Source organism: Cavia porcellus, unplaced genomic scaffold (genome assembly GCF_034190915.1).
Source record: "Cavia porcellus strain 051 isolate PalLab524CR breed Dunkin Hartley unplaced genomic scaffold, mCavPor4.1 scaffold_8, whole genome shotgun sequence".
Lineage (NCBI taxonomy): Eukaryota > Metazoa > Chordata > Mammalia > Rodentia > Caviidae > Cavia > Cavia porcellus.
This window is the reverse complement of record NW_026947491.1, coordinates 70647934-70662937: the sequence shown is the minus strand read 5'-3', so window position 1 is coordinate 70662937 and position 15004 is coordinate 70647934. Positions and strand designations below refer to the sequence as shown.

Here is a 15004-nt window from a genome sequence, read left to right as displayed (position 1 = left end):
CCCAACATAAAGAGCCTGTCAACAAAGCCTTAATCTGTTCTTGCTTTGGCTTTTTTTTTTTTTAAACTCAAGTACTCTTAAGAGTTCAGACATTAACACTGGTGTGGAATACCACACTGTCAGCCCCACAGGACAGATGGAAACAGGAAAAGTCAGATGGCTGGCACTTAAAAGCAACAGCAATTAAGCAGTTGAAAGTGGGATGCACTGTGGGTTTATTTCTGTTCCATTTGTACGGATCAAGTGGGAGACAGAGCCTCTTTAAAGGAGGAGATCAAGTCAAACTTGATGCTTCCTCTCTCTGACAGCAGAGGCTGGGTCGCTGGTCTACTCCCTCCTTCAGCTTAATTCCTTATTCGGTTTAATTGCTTTCTGTACTCTAATTTTCACAGGGTTTGTAGTTTGTTTTGGTCACCCTCCACCTTCCTGCGCCCAGTCAAAGGTATCTTCATTACCCTGTTCCCTCTAAGAAAAGCAGTCCTGTCCAGGGGAAGAAACCCTGTTTGGTTCGAGCAAGCTTAGGGGAGGAGGAGGAGAGAAAGGAGAGAAAGGAGATAGAGATAGATAGATAGATAGATAGAGAGAGAGAGAGAGAGAGAGAGAGAGAGAGAGAGAGAGAGAGAGATTAACTGGGATGGAGGACTGAGGAGAGAGAATGGGGAAGAGGCAGAAGATGGGGGATGCCCATTATCAACTCCAGCCTGAATCACCAGCGCTGTGCAAAGTGCTTCTCCAAGAGCTGCACATGTGGTCTCCTGTTCCTCACAATAGGCCACACGGAATCCCACCACCAAACCCAAGTGTAGCGAGAAGAGAATCTTTCGGACAGATTCCGGCGCACGGGCACCGCCGAGGTGGCCCTGCCTTGGTCCCCTGCCTTACCTGGAGGGAGGACCAGGAGGTGGCTTCGGCTCTCGGTCTTCTGCGCTCTCGCTCTCACCCCGCGGGGACCTGTGCGAAGCACTCGCTACTCTCGCTGCCTCCGCTTGAGAGGGGCAGCCTGCAACACAAAAGGGGTGTGTGGGTGTGGGTGTGTGGGAGGTTTTCCAGGACCACCAGCCGGTAGCCGCTGGAGCCCCCACCCTACACACACCCCTTCGGGGCTCCGGGGCCCCCCTCTTAGCGGAGCACCACCCTGGGGGCTTGCCCCGGGTGCAGCCTCAAGTTGTTGGTGCTGCTCGTGGCCGCCGTCGCTGCAGGAGGAGGAGGAGGTGGAGAGACACTGGGGGCAGGACTCGGTCTAGAGCATCCCCACACTGCAGCTTCTCCCGGAATCCCTCCAGTGAGGAGGCGGCCGCCCATCGTCTCCCAGCCTCGGCGGCCTGATTGGCTCCACCCGGGTACGCTGCGCCAGGGAGCCAATCCGCGCGCACTCATAATAGGTGGATCCGCTCAGCCAACAGCGCCCATCCCAGTTCTGCGAGGGTCTCTCCAGGCCCACAGCGGACGGGGACCCGGGGCTGGGGGCTGGGGAGCGCTGGGGGAGGGGTCCTCTAGGAGGGAACGTAGCCCAAGGAGACACACTCAAGGGCTTCTGAAATGAACCCACCGGGCAAGCTCGGGGATGCCCACGACCAGTTCAGCAAGCCATCTATGCACAGGATAAGGAGACGGCATAATACAAAGCTCTTTTTTTTTTTTTTTTTTTTTTTTTTTGTACTTTCAATCAAAACCTGCCCTGATACTGAGCATGCCCAGATTGCCACAGCGCCCTAGGAGTTTCGATGTGTGTGGGTTCCCGGGATGTGGGTTGTGGAAAAGGTGGGAGCGGGGCAGGGAGAGGCAGAAGTTTGTCTTTGGCCACTTGACCCGGCGGAGTTGGGAAGGCAGAGCAGGGAGAGGCTTGGGAAGGGTTCCGAGCAAGTGTGCTCCAACAGAGCCACGCGCAGGTGGCCCCCGGGGTCGTGGCGGGCTGGTGAGATCGTTGCCCCGGAGTGAGGGGTCGGGAACGGGTTAAGGCTCCTCGGAGCCCAACTGGATGGCTGGAGACTTCGCGGGAAGGGTGCGGGGACCCGCACAGCCCGGGATGCTGCGTGCCTTAGGTGGGGCGGAGGAGGAGCGCGACTCCACCCAGCAGCGGCTGCCGGGCGGGGAGAGTGCGCGGGGAGTTTCCACTGCAGCGACCAATAAGTTTGCAGACCCGGCTCCAGTGCGCGTCGCGGGGGAGCTTGTTCTTGGTGCGAGTGCGGGTGCGCGCGCGCGTGTGTGCGCGGGTGTGAGTGTGCGCGCGTGTGTGCGCGGGTGTGGGTGTGCGCGCGGGTGTGCTCGCCCCCTCCCCCACCGCTCTCCACCCCTCGCCGGCGCGGTGACGGATAAAGCTTAGGTTTCCTCCTCCTGCCTCTCTTCCCTGCTCGACCAATTCTGCTGGGAAGTAAGAAGCTTTTCCCTTGTGGGAGCGGAGGTGACCTGATTGTCTCTAAGCGCTCGGGCAATTTATAGCTTGCTAATACCCAGCTAGCGAGCGGGGCGGTTTGGCAGGTGGGGGAAGGGAGGCGAGCCAGCCTGGCGGCCGGAGCGCATTATCCGTTCCACAGGTGAAAGAATTTCCAAATGCAGCCAACTACTCCCTCGCTCACTCACTTGTCTCACTTGACCTTGTTTAAGGGCTTTTGAACCTCTTGTTTGTTTTACTTAGACTACCTTGCTATTTGCCTAAACTTGATCAGCAGCGACACATTAGAACTTTCTTAATTGGTCTCTATTTTTTTTATTGAGAAGGTTATCTTGACACCTCAGGTAAGGAAATAAATAACTATTCAATTCCCCAAAGTCATCTGCTTTGAACTGGAGTTTTATTAATACTGGTGTGCAAAGGTAAATGCAGCAAGAATTCAATTAACAGTAACACATTTCTTCAAGTTTTTAATTAAATTTCTCATATTTATGTAATGTTTAAGATTAAGATGCTTAAACGCAGAGGATAAAGAAGATTATCTTGATGTTTGAATCTGATGGCTTTGTAGGGAATTTTGCTTTAGAGGTGGAATTACGAAAAAGATGGCCCCCCAATTGTAACTTTATGTAAATGTATATATTTCATTTTCTAAAATATTCTCCAAGCCACGTTTTTAAATAGTTTCATTTTGGAGAGAGAAAGAAGTTATCATAAAATTGATTTTAAATATTTGGTGTAGAAGAGAGAAGAAAGAGGATGAAGAGTTGAAGTAAAAAAATAAATTACAGCATCTCCTTAATTTGCTACACAGTAAACGTCTTTGTCTCACATGATTGTTATAATACCCACCGAATAGTGATCCTAATTCTAAAATATACGTAGGGTACTTTCTAGATTCTGGTTATTAAAAACTATATGTCTGCCATATACACCAATAGTTGCATATAGAAACAAGTGCAGTTATTTAGAACATATCAATGAAATGAATACTATGAACATAGACTTGGGAATCACTGTTCAAGATGAATTCTGACAGTAACATTTGTAGGCAATGTATTTCTTGTCCACCTCAGTTCTACACGAGAATCTCTCCCAGTGGCCAGAATTGAAGACAATGGGAATGGTGTCAGATGTTTGTACCTCAGTGTCCCTTGGGAGAGACTGCTGGGCTGAAATAAGAAGTGGATTGTTTTTGGAATACATGCTTAGTTTGGGGATTACTAACATGCTTATTTATAAATATCAAGAAGACTATATATAGTGCTGACATAGGTTTTTGCAGAACTCAGTTTTTTTTCTTCATCCTGTTCTCATGTTCTCCTCAATGTTGGGGCATTCACTAGACTTGCACCCAGTCCTCCTGCCTTGACACATCATGCTTTTCTTTTACAGAGAGTATCATCTCTGTCCATTCACTGAAATAAATATCAGGGCAGTTGTCCTCTCATTTCACTCCCAGTAGCCCATTTTTCTGGTTTTTTACCTATAGGTCTCTATGTCTTTTGCTACACAGCCTTACATTATCCTCTGGTTGCACAGTATTTTTAAGTTAGTTTATTCAGAACTATTTCCTATTTGTAAAAATAACCTGCATTCTGTTTGCTCAATGTTATTATTTTTAGTTTTGCTCTGGTCAGGATCTCCTTATTATCATTTTATCCCTTTTTAGTTGAATTCCTCTATTTACCACTAATGCTTCCTTTGCCATCTATTTTAGGCTGCAGGATCAGAATAGAAACTAAATTGGATTGGAGCACTGAGGAGAAAAGTGTGTCTTATGGCAAGAGAGGGAATTAGGGACTTCAGAAACTAGAAATTCATTAAGTGCAAACTTAGCCAAGGTTTTCTGTGCACTACAATAAGAATGCTTTCAAGAAAGAAGTGTCAAGAAAATCCTGCTATTGGTGGGAAGGTTAATATATCTTGTCTGATTAAAGGTAATAAAAGTCGGATGTGATGTCGCATGCTTGTAATCTCAGCATTGGGGAGGCTGAGGCAGGAGGGTCACTGTGCAGTCGAGGCCAGTCTGGGCTACACAAGCAAAGTTAAGGCCAGCATGTACTACATTGTGAGAGCCTGTCTCAAAAAAATTAGTAAAGAGTTACATTTAATGAAGACTCTGACATATCACTGGTAGCCATGTTAATTACCTGGTGAAAGCTATTTACAAATATCATTCTCTGGAATTACAAAAATTAAAAATAATCAAGATTTCAGCTTTTTCTGGTTTTGTTTCTTCTTTGTATAGATTCACATCTAATCATGATTGTTATTTCATAATTGTGCTCTTTCTTATACTGTCTTTCTAGATACTGCATTTATTTTGCTTTTTTTTTTTTTTAAAAAAAACCTTTTTAGGTCAAATTAACTAAATAATTGTATTTGCCCAGTTTTAATTTTGTATCAGTATGTGTTTTAATTACATAAGGATTGCATCCTTGTAGAGAATTGGTGCATGTGTAAGACATCTCCATTCTTTTTTCATTTCATTTTCTCCTCCATCTTTTAACCCATTTCCCATTTGAAAGTGATTTATTTATCTTTTTAAAATTTTGTTCTTTGTATTTTAGGTTTCTCATAGGAGAGCAACTACATGACATTTGGCTTGTGTGTCTGATTTTTTTCCACTTAATATTAGGGCTTCAAGTTTCACTCATTTCCCTACAAATAACTCAAGTTTATCCTTCTTTATTTAGAAGTAGTACTCCACTGTGTATAATTACCACATTTTCTTTATCTATTCATCTCTTGATGGATGTATAGGTTGCTTTCAAGATTTAGCTGAAATCAAGATTTAGTGATTGTGCTGCAATATACATGGGTACGGGTATGCATGTACCACTAAAATACAATGTCCTCAACTCTTTTGGGAATGGTGTGAAACTTCGTTATAGAATCCCACGTTCAGCATTAATTGCCTCTGGAACCTTGAAAAGTATACAATATCCTGCTAAATGTCACATTTCTCAATTAAAATTAGAACTTATCTTTAGGGATTTTTCATGACAATTAACAAAATCAACGCACATAAAATATAGAATCTAGCACATGTTATGGGCTTAAATACTACAAGTCATTTTGGTTTTTTAATCATTTTTTTGCCATTGCTACATCTACTTTTCCTTTTCTTTCTTTTTCCACATTTCTAGCAGACTGAATTTCCTTCTATTATCTAGTGCATTTAGGCAATAGTGAGATATATAGACTTATGAGAATTAAAGTTAAAAGGGATTTAATTTATTTTGTAAGAATTTGTTTATGCAAAAAATGTCAATAGCCATATGTTTTTCATGTTATTTTTAGGCTGTTCTTTTCTAGACGTTTAAAGTTTAACAATATGCATGCAAGTATTTTTCATTAAATTTCTATAAAGATTGTTCTTTATAATAAAGGAACATCCAATATAGTAATAAAAATTGAGTACATTATTTTTCTTTTTTCTAGAAAATGTCCTTAAAAACAATGGTACCCATCAATTTTGATTTCTTTTCTACTTAGCTTTCACAAGACCATTTGGTCTGGCACTATGGCTAATGATTTTATAGCCAATTGGTAAGGGAAAACATTAGGGCTGTCTGTATAAAAAATAGATGAAAAGAAATTAACCACATGGATTTTTAAACTGAACACCCATGGTGTTTAATAAAGAAATTTAGGCTTTGAAAAAGAAAAAAGAAAATGAATAGAGATGGAGTCAAGTCTCTGCAGCAGAGAGTTAGAGCCCCATAATTGAACCATAAAACTTTACAATTTCCAAAGAAAAGAAAATAAAGAGCTAGCAGTATTCAGTGTGACTTTACAAAAGTCTTTTCTTAACGATATGGCTAAAGAAGTATTGGAAATGAAAAAGAGGACACTGACTCAAAAAGTAATATACTGTGTCACGCTGTTGAGTTTGGCAAAGAATATAGTATTTAGGTGAATCTATCTCAAGGGCAAAATAAAAGTAGCCCAAGCTAATGTTAACCAGAGGTCTTAGAAAGGAAACAAATGATACAGTTTCCAAATATTCTATCATACAAGGAATATATGATACTGAAAACTAGTTTGCCAATAAATCAATATTGAAGTCTATCTTAATTCCCTTTGAAATCAAAGGAAGAATTTCTATTTAACTGAACATTTAGAGAATGATAGTTCAATTGCTTCATTCAACTTAGGTGAAAAGCATGCCCAGAGAGGGTAATTGACTTACTCAAAGTCCTAGAGGGCCTGGCATGGGGTGGAAGGAGATTCTGTGTTTTTAACAAACTAAAGTCTTAGGGGCTGGAGATTTAGCTCAGCAGCATAAGCACTTGCCTTGCAAGCAGGCAGTTGTGAGTTCGATCCCCGGTACTGATAAAAAGTAAAAAGACCAAAACAACAACAACAACAACAACAACAACAACAACAACAACAAAAACTAAAGTCTTACCAATATTACTTGGAAGAGAGGGGCGGCAGAGAACAGGGTTCTAAGATTTCATTCTATAATAGTTTATATTCTGAAAAAACTTAGGAAAGACACAGATAGGACTGATTCTTTCTGGAACACTTCTCAAAGGCATTTGCAGAGCAGATCACATGAGTTTCCTTTTTACTTAGCTGTGGCTTATTTACTTGTCCCTAGTTCACCTAAAACAGTTGCATGGCATAAATTGGTAAAGAGTTCATTTACTAGATCCTGAATCAAGAAATATCAGTACACCAGGTTTTCTAGATTTTTCTGCAGCATAAAAGTCTTTCATCCAGCCATTTAAATATTTTAGACTTTGGGATATTCATGATGCAGAACAAAAGTCACAGGGCCTAAGTACTTGGCCCGATGGTCTGTGTGAATGTTCCAGGTGGTTTTAGCCTATTGTGGATGCAAGGACAATGGTATCTTGTGTCTATTGCAAGCGTAGATGGTGGAATAGATTTATGTGTAAGGAAAACAATAGCATAAATAAAAATGAAGCTTTGCAAAAATTAAGACACACAAATATTAACTTTTTGATGATCACACATTTGTTAAACATTTCAATTTTTACATCTAATTATTGATTATGTTGACAAAGTTTAAGACATAGTAAACATAACTATGATGATTTCAATGACTGCCAGTCCTAGTCTACTTGACAGAAATATTTAGTAAATTAAAATATTTAGGATAGAAAACATGAATAATAGTTACTGACATAATTAAGTTATGATAACCAAAGGAAATTCATAAATCTGATACAGGGATATTTTGTCAGCTGCTCTTCTTATTAAGTAAGGTTATCAAGATTTAGTTGTGAATCTGTAAACTTCTGAACAGACATTTTGAAACAGGATGAATAGTTTAAAGGTTAATAATAAAGACTTCCAGCTTTAAAAATCAAAATAGGTGATGACAAAATTACCTTTATCATCACCCATTTCTCTCTTCATCTCATGTTCTTTCCTATGTATACCAAGTTGATCATTAGCCTACATTTTTGTTACTGTTGTTTGCCATTCAATTTTATCGTGCATATATAAATATGTTACTTTTACTTGTGCCTTTTATTAAAGTTTTTTTATAAATAAAATAATGCTGTGAATATATATATATATAATTTATATTATACATATATAGCATACATATATATTTTTCAATTTGCTTAGTTTAAAAGTAGTTATAAATTTTATCTGAACAAAATTTTTTACTGTCACTCATATGTTATATTCAATTGCATAAATGTATTATGATTTCAGCCATTTATGCAGCTTAACTTTGTTATCATTCAAGCACATGTTTTATCCAATTGTATGAACAATCATCACTGAACAAAAATTAATAACAAAATAATAAGAGCATAACGGTTAATATGTTGTGTATCAGTACGTCCAAAGTAGTTATTCAGAGTATAACACATTGACAGAAGAGTCTCTCTTACAAAAAAGAAGCAAATAGATATTAGCACAAAAACTATCTTTCCCATAAACTAAGGTAAACTAGTAACTAAGATAAACTAGTAGTATAAATGAAGCAAACTAGTGTGTGTGTGTGTGTGTGTGTGTGTGTGTGTGTGTGTGTGTGCATGTGTGTTTCAAATAATGAAATAGATAATTTGGAGAATACTTTTTATTTATCTGTCTTCCCTTTGTTCCTCATTTGCATATATATATATATATATATATATTTACATTGGATTTCTAATGTAAGAGAAACTGTAGGATATTTTAGCTTGTATGCCTGTATTATTTTTATTTAACATTATGCTCTCAAGTTGTATCTATGAATGCCTCAAGCTTATCTTTCTGTATGGGAGACTAGTAATCCATGGTTTATAAATACCAAACATTTCATTATTTTTACCAATTCTCGGGTCACTAGACTAGTGGCATTATTTTTATTAACTTTTAGTATGTACAGTGGTGCTGTACACAACACATATGCGCAAGCTTTTCTTCAATATACCTCAGGGGAAAAGCCAGAGCTGGGTTTTGTAGATTTGAAGTTTTTATAATTTTTTAAAAAATTCTACTAGTACATATTTGCTGTGCATAAACTTTACAGTTGTCTTGGGGACTAGGTACATATATACTACAGCTTGTTACTTTTGATAATTGCCCGACCTGATTTTCATTCCTGTTGACATTATGAATCTTAGCTCATGTTATGGCATAGAATGTGTACATTTATTGAGGTTATTAGGTTCCTGTACATGGCATATCTTTATTCTGCTTATTCCCACTTTTCCTCCCCCTCACTCCTCTCCCTTGTTACCCTGGGACCACTTCTTATTGCAAGAAATCTATCTCCTTTTTCCCTTCTGTGTATCCTTTGTTATTCTGTTTGTTCTTTGCCTCACTTGAATGAGAGATACTATGAAGTATTTAAGTTTGTGTATCTGGCTTATTCCAGTCAATATTGTATCTTACAGGTGCATTCATTTTCCTACAAATGTCTCAAATTTATCATTTTTAATAGCCAAATAGTGTTACGTTATATGTAGATACCACAGTTTCTTTAGCCAGTGATCTGCTGGTGGGTATACAGGATGCACCTGGCATTAGCTATTATGAATTGTGCTGCTATAAACATTGGTGTGCATGCACTACTGTAGTATGATGTCTTGAGCTCTTTGGTGAAGATACCTAGAAGGAGGATAGTTGGTTCCGTGGAATTTCTAATTTCAGTTCTTTGAGAAATAGTCCTACTGATTTCTGTAATGTTTGTACTAGTATTTTACCTATTTTCAGGTTGAGAAATTTGATTTGATTTACCATTCTTGGTTCATTTATGATGCTTCCCTACCTGTTCATGTGTGTTCCTTTTTATTTTCTTTCTTCAGCTATCAATTATAGTTATTTTAAAATACTTAGGTATTAATTCCAATCTTTCCCTGTGACTCTGTTGTCTTTATTATTTCCTTAACTCTTGTCATTCAGATTTTTTCCTTAGAATAGGTTGGTATTTCTTTTGTTTCAAAATGCTGTTAATTTGTTGTAAGAAATGTAGAAACGCAAAGTAATATATTCATCCACTGTAGGTATACGCTTGCAACTGATAGGCACAGAGGGCAATGCTGTTCAACTCAATCCATTAATGAATTGAAGTAAATCAAAGTTGGGTTCCAAAGTTTGGTAAATTTTCTGTCACTCCTATGAGGCTGTCTTCATTAGATTCAACTAACGATGTTTAGGTAATCAATTTAATAATAGTGTTAAAATAATATATCTGGGCCAAGAATTTAGCTTAGAGGCATAAGTTCAAGTGCAAGGTCGTGAGTTCAATCCCTGGTACACACACACACACACACACACACACACACACACACACACACTCATACACAAATATATATATATATATATATATATATATATCTTCATACACAAATATATATATATATATATCTTCAATTAAAGAACAATTATATCATAATTTGTCAGGCTGATTAAAGGTTTATATGGATCATACATTTCTCATAGTTGCCATTAAATTCTCAAAGAAATTTATAAGAATTAAAAGTCTTATCTACTAGATATTAAAACTTTTCACAGAACTTCAGCAAGCATAACTATGTGTTAGTGGTATAAGAAAAGGCAAATACTTCAATGACACTGAATGTACTTTTACTTGGTTTATAAGAGTCACATCTACAACTCGGCCGAAGAAAGGTTTTATTTTCAGCAAGTGATTCTAAACTAACTGTATGTATATATTTAACTGAATACATGCAAATGACAAAGAGTTCCATATGTGAATGATGAATGATAAAGTTTATGAAATACAGTACAAGAGAATATCTTCAACAGCTTCAGATAGGCAAAGATTTCTTGAATGAGAAATATAATCATTAATGGAAGACTCACACAATTGATATAATTTAAAAACTTCAGATCATCAAAAAGCATGGTGGAGAGTGAAAAGGGAGATCATATAATAAAAATATCTGTAATTCACCCACCTGATGAAGAATTCAATCCAAAACATTAAGCAGTTAGAGATTCTTTCAATGCATAAAATAATGACGATAAAAGGAAAATAATGGAAAGTTAGTCTTCAAAACTAATGAAAAGTATTTTCAAAAGAAGGAGAATTAAATAGGAAAGCTGTGTTTCAATGGATAATTTATATAAGAATATGTGTAAATACATGAAAAATTGCATTACTTATTGTTTGAAAAATTACTAATTAAAACCATGTGAAATGCTTCAACAAAGTGCCAATTCACTTCAATGCATTCTTCTAACAAACTTTTAAACAATCTACTCTAAATCTTGAATTTTCCAAAAATTGGAAAAAGAGAGAATATTTTCTAACTTGTTCTATGATGTCCACCTAATAAAAAGCCACATAAAAGTATCACTAAAAGTCTGATCAAAATCCTTAATTACTGCAGAGAAAAACAAAAACAAAACAAGTCCAAATCAGTTTACTGGCAAAGTGAATCTAATAGTATATTAATTGCATTATGTACTGTGAAAAAGTAGGAAATAAGCCATGACAAAATTAGATGTATCTCAGGAATTCAAGAGTAGTTCAACACAAAAAAATCACCATAGCACTCTACACTAAAAAAAAAAAAAGTTAAAAAACCTAAAAAGCAAGCCAACAAGACAGAAGAAAGAAAGAAAGAAAGAAAGAAAGAAAGAAAGAAAGAAAGAAAGAAAAATCAATTGAAGAAAAGCATTTCAAAAAACCCATCACAATTTATATCTGGTAATAAACTAAAGTTAAAAAGAAATTGTGCAAGACAAAAGCCATTCAGTAAAAGCCCATCTTTAAAATTATTTTCAAGGGAAAAGGACTGGACATTTTCCTTTTAATATCAGAAATAAGACAACAATCCCCACTTTTGAATTTTTATTCAATATAGAACTATTTTATCTTAAGCATTTAGGCAAGAAAAATAAAAAAGATATCCAAATTGGAGCATAAGAAGTAAATATGTTACTATTTTCAGATTAAATAATCTTAAATATGAAAACAACTAAGGGGTATATTAGATAAAGTAAATTCAGAAAAAAAATTAGCATATAAACAAATATCAGTAAATTTCTATATGCCATCAATAAACAACTCAAAAAGGAGATATAGAAAAGTTCTCTTTATAATAATATAAAAATAATAAAATATTCAGAATACTGTACATTTAACAAAGGAGGTATGAAACTTAAGCAATGATTAATATGCTAAATATCTATAGCAAATTAATGCTACATAATTGTGAGAATTCTGCTCCATAATGAGTGGTGCTAGGACAACTGGATTTTCAAGAGAAAAATAATACATTGAAATCTTATCTCAGACTATTTTTAGAAAAAAGGTCTCAAGATGGATCAGACACCTAAAGAATAGAGCTAAAACTGTGAAACTCTTACAGATGGAAACCTTTTTGCCTAGGTTTAACAATTGCATCTTAGAAAGGTCACTAAAAGTATAAGCAACAAAAGAAAATAGATAAACTAAAATTCATCAAATTAAAAGCCTACCTGCATCAAATGACACTTTCAAGAGAGCTCAGAACCCAGGATCAGTATGAAATATTTTAAAATTTTATACCTGGTCAGGGCCTAATATCCAGACTCAATAAAGAAATTTTACCAATCACTAACAAATTCTAATTAATAATGAGAAAATTTCAATGAATATTTTTTAACAAAGTTACGTAAATGAACAAAAGAACATGAAAAAGGCTCAATACCATTAGGCCATTAAGGATATTAATACCAAACTAAAATGACATCCTGGTGTGGTGGTGCCATGCCTGCAATTCCAGTGTTTGGGAGACTGAGGCAGGAATGTGATTGTGAGTTTGAACCCAGCTTGGGCGACAAAGAGAGTTCAAGACCAGCCTGAACTGCATAGAGAAACTCTATCTCAAGAGACAAACAAACAATCTAAAATGATATACTACTTTACAGTAACTCAAGTGGCTGTAATTTTAAGAAATAAAAACAAATGTTGATGAGGATGTGGAAAAATTGTAAACTTTATGCCCTGTTGGTGGAAATATCTAATGTTACAATCATGGTTGAAAATAGTTCCTCAATGAATATAACATAGAATTACCATCTGACCAGGCAATTGGACTTCTAAGTACACATAGAAGAACTAACCACAGGTGTACAAACAAAGCTTTCACCTAGATATTCATAGCAGCACTATTTATCATTACTAAAATAGCCATCAACTGATGAATGGATAACACAATGTGATATAAACCTATAATAGAATACCATTATTTGCAAAAATAATGAAATGTTATTAAATACTCCAATATACACATAACTTTAAAATATTTTAAATGAAAGAAGGCAAACACAGTAGACCACACATTGTATGATTATATTTGTATGAAATATAAAGAATAGTTAAACATATAAAAACTAAACATATAGCAGTTGCCACAGGTTGGGTGAAGAGAAATACAAGGCAAGAGACAATTTGGTGAGTACAATTTTTAATAAAAGTCTCCCTGGACTAGATAGTGGAGATGGTGGACAATGTTGTGAAGATATTAAAAATGATTGACTTGTACAATTTAATTAAAAGCGTAATTAGTGTGATGTTATATAAATTATCACAATAAAACATTAATAAGAAAAAGATGGGTAATCCCATTTACTCAGAAAGAAAAAATAAGACAAGAAAATGACTATTTTATATGTTAAGAATATCACTGTTGATGGTACATGTGGGGAATTGAATTCAATCAGTTGTAACACTCTTCATATATGAATTCCAACTGAACATGGATGAAGTGTTAAACTAAACTGACGTATGTTTAGTTTTTATATGTTTAACTATTTATATTTCATACAAATGGAATCATACTGTTATGGTTTATGTCAGTGGCCCCCAAGCCTCATGCAATTATGGACTCTACCAAATCTAGCATTTATGATTGGTTCATTATCTAGCACTCAGATTGGTGGTGTGTGTTTCACCTGCCCAGGGGTGGAGCCAGGATTCAGTGTACCTGTGGGAAGAAGGTGTGTCTGTCTCTTGCAGATGTGTCTTGCTGTTTGCAGCAGCTATGAATGGCTACCCTACCATGTCATGCCACCTTGAAGCCAATTGAGTATGGACTGAAACCTCCAAGAACTGTAAGAAATAAACTTTTCCTTCCCTAACTTTGGGCTTCAGGTATTTTGTTTCGGCCAATGAGTAAAAACTAACTAAGATACATACAATGTGTGGTCTTCTGTGTCTGCCTTCTTTCATTTAAAATATTTTAAAGAAAAACACAGGGACCTTTTTGAAGCCTAGCACCTAGAGAGGAAATTTTCTGAAAATATTTACACCTAATCTACCTTCTCGTTAACAACGTGATCAATGTTTTCTGGAAATCACAGTACCGTTGCCCCTATTCAAATATCAGTGCACTCCTTTCCTCTAGAAAACTTGAAACCTAAGCGTAATGGAAATTACTAGACCTTCTTTCTCTTCTGTTTCTTACATTACAATCATGTTCTTTACCCTGCTCTTACAGAAATTATTTTTCAATCCCTCAATCATTCTTGAGTCCTCTAAATTTTCTATGAGCTTTCAAAACTGTGCTGTCCTACACCTGTGCTTAGCTCTGCCTCCAGCTAAGCAACTCTTAAATTTAAGTCAAGGTTTAAGACATTCACTGCCAAGCCATTTAAAAATTATTTTTATCTCAACCAATTGCTAACTCTCTGGATTTACAAGCCTTAGTCTTACAGGATTACCTAGATGGGGGGTATTTTGAAAGTGCTGTGACTCAGGGAAAGATAGAGAAAAATACACTTGCTAATTTCTCTGTGAACCAGAAGTTTGTTATTCAAACATGCCAGTTCTGCCCTATGCTTTGTTTGTTGAAAATGCATATTACAGCTTACAATGAAGAGATTTCAGTGTTCTTGCACATAAAACACTGCAGGAGCTCACTTCTTTTATTTCATTTCAATCTACTATAGGAAGTTTAAAGATTCAAAATAATTATAAAAGCATTTAATACCCTGAGAATTATAGAAATATTCTTTAACAAGTGTTTATATATATCAGGAAATAACTTTATGTTAAACACAGTAGTTGTTTTATATCATTTTCACACTGTATACATCATTTACATAAATGTCTTTCCAAAATATTTCTGAGTTTCAAAAGTGATATAAATGTATGATTAATGTATATTTCCCTATCAT

General features: G+C 36.4%; 1 protein-coding gene across 2 annotated transcripts in view; it reads right to left on the bottom strand.

The window, feature by feature from the left end:
- Syt1 (synaptotagmin 1) overlaps positions 1-1245 on the bottom strand; it is a 515260-nt gene extending 514015 nt beyond the window's left edge. The window contains exon 1 of one of the 2 annotated variants that reach the window (XM_063255195.1): positions 883-1245. The gene's annotated coding sequence lies outside the window, so the exon portion shown is untranslated. The remainder of the gene's footprint in view (positions 1-882) is intronic. The other variant, XM_063255194.1, reaches the window with a different exon arrangement.
- Between the last annotated feature and the right edge of the window lie 13759 nt (positions 1246-15004).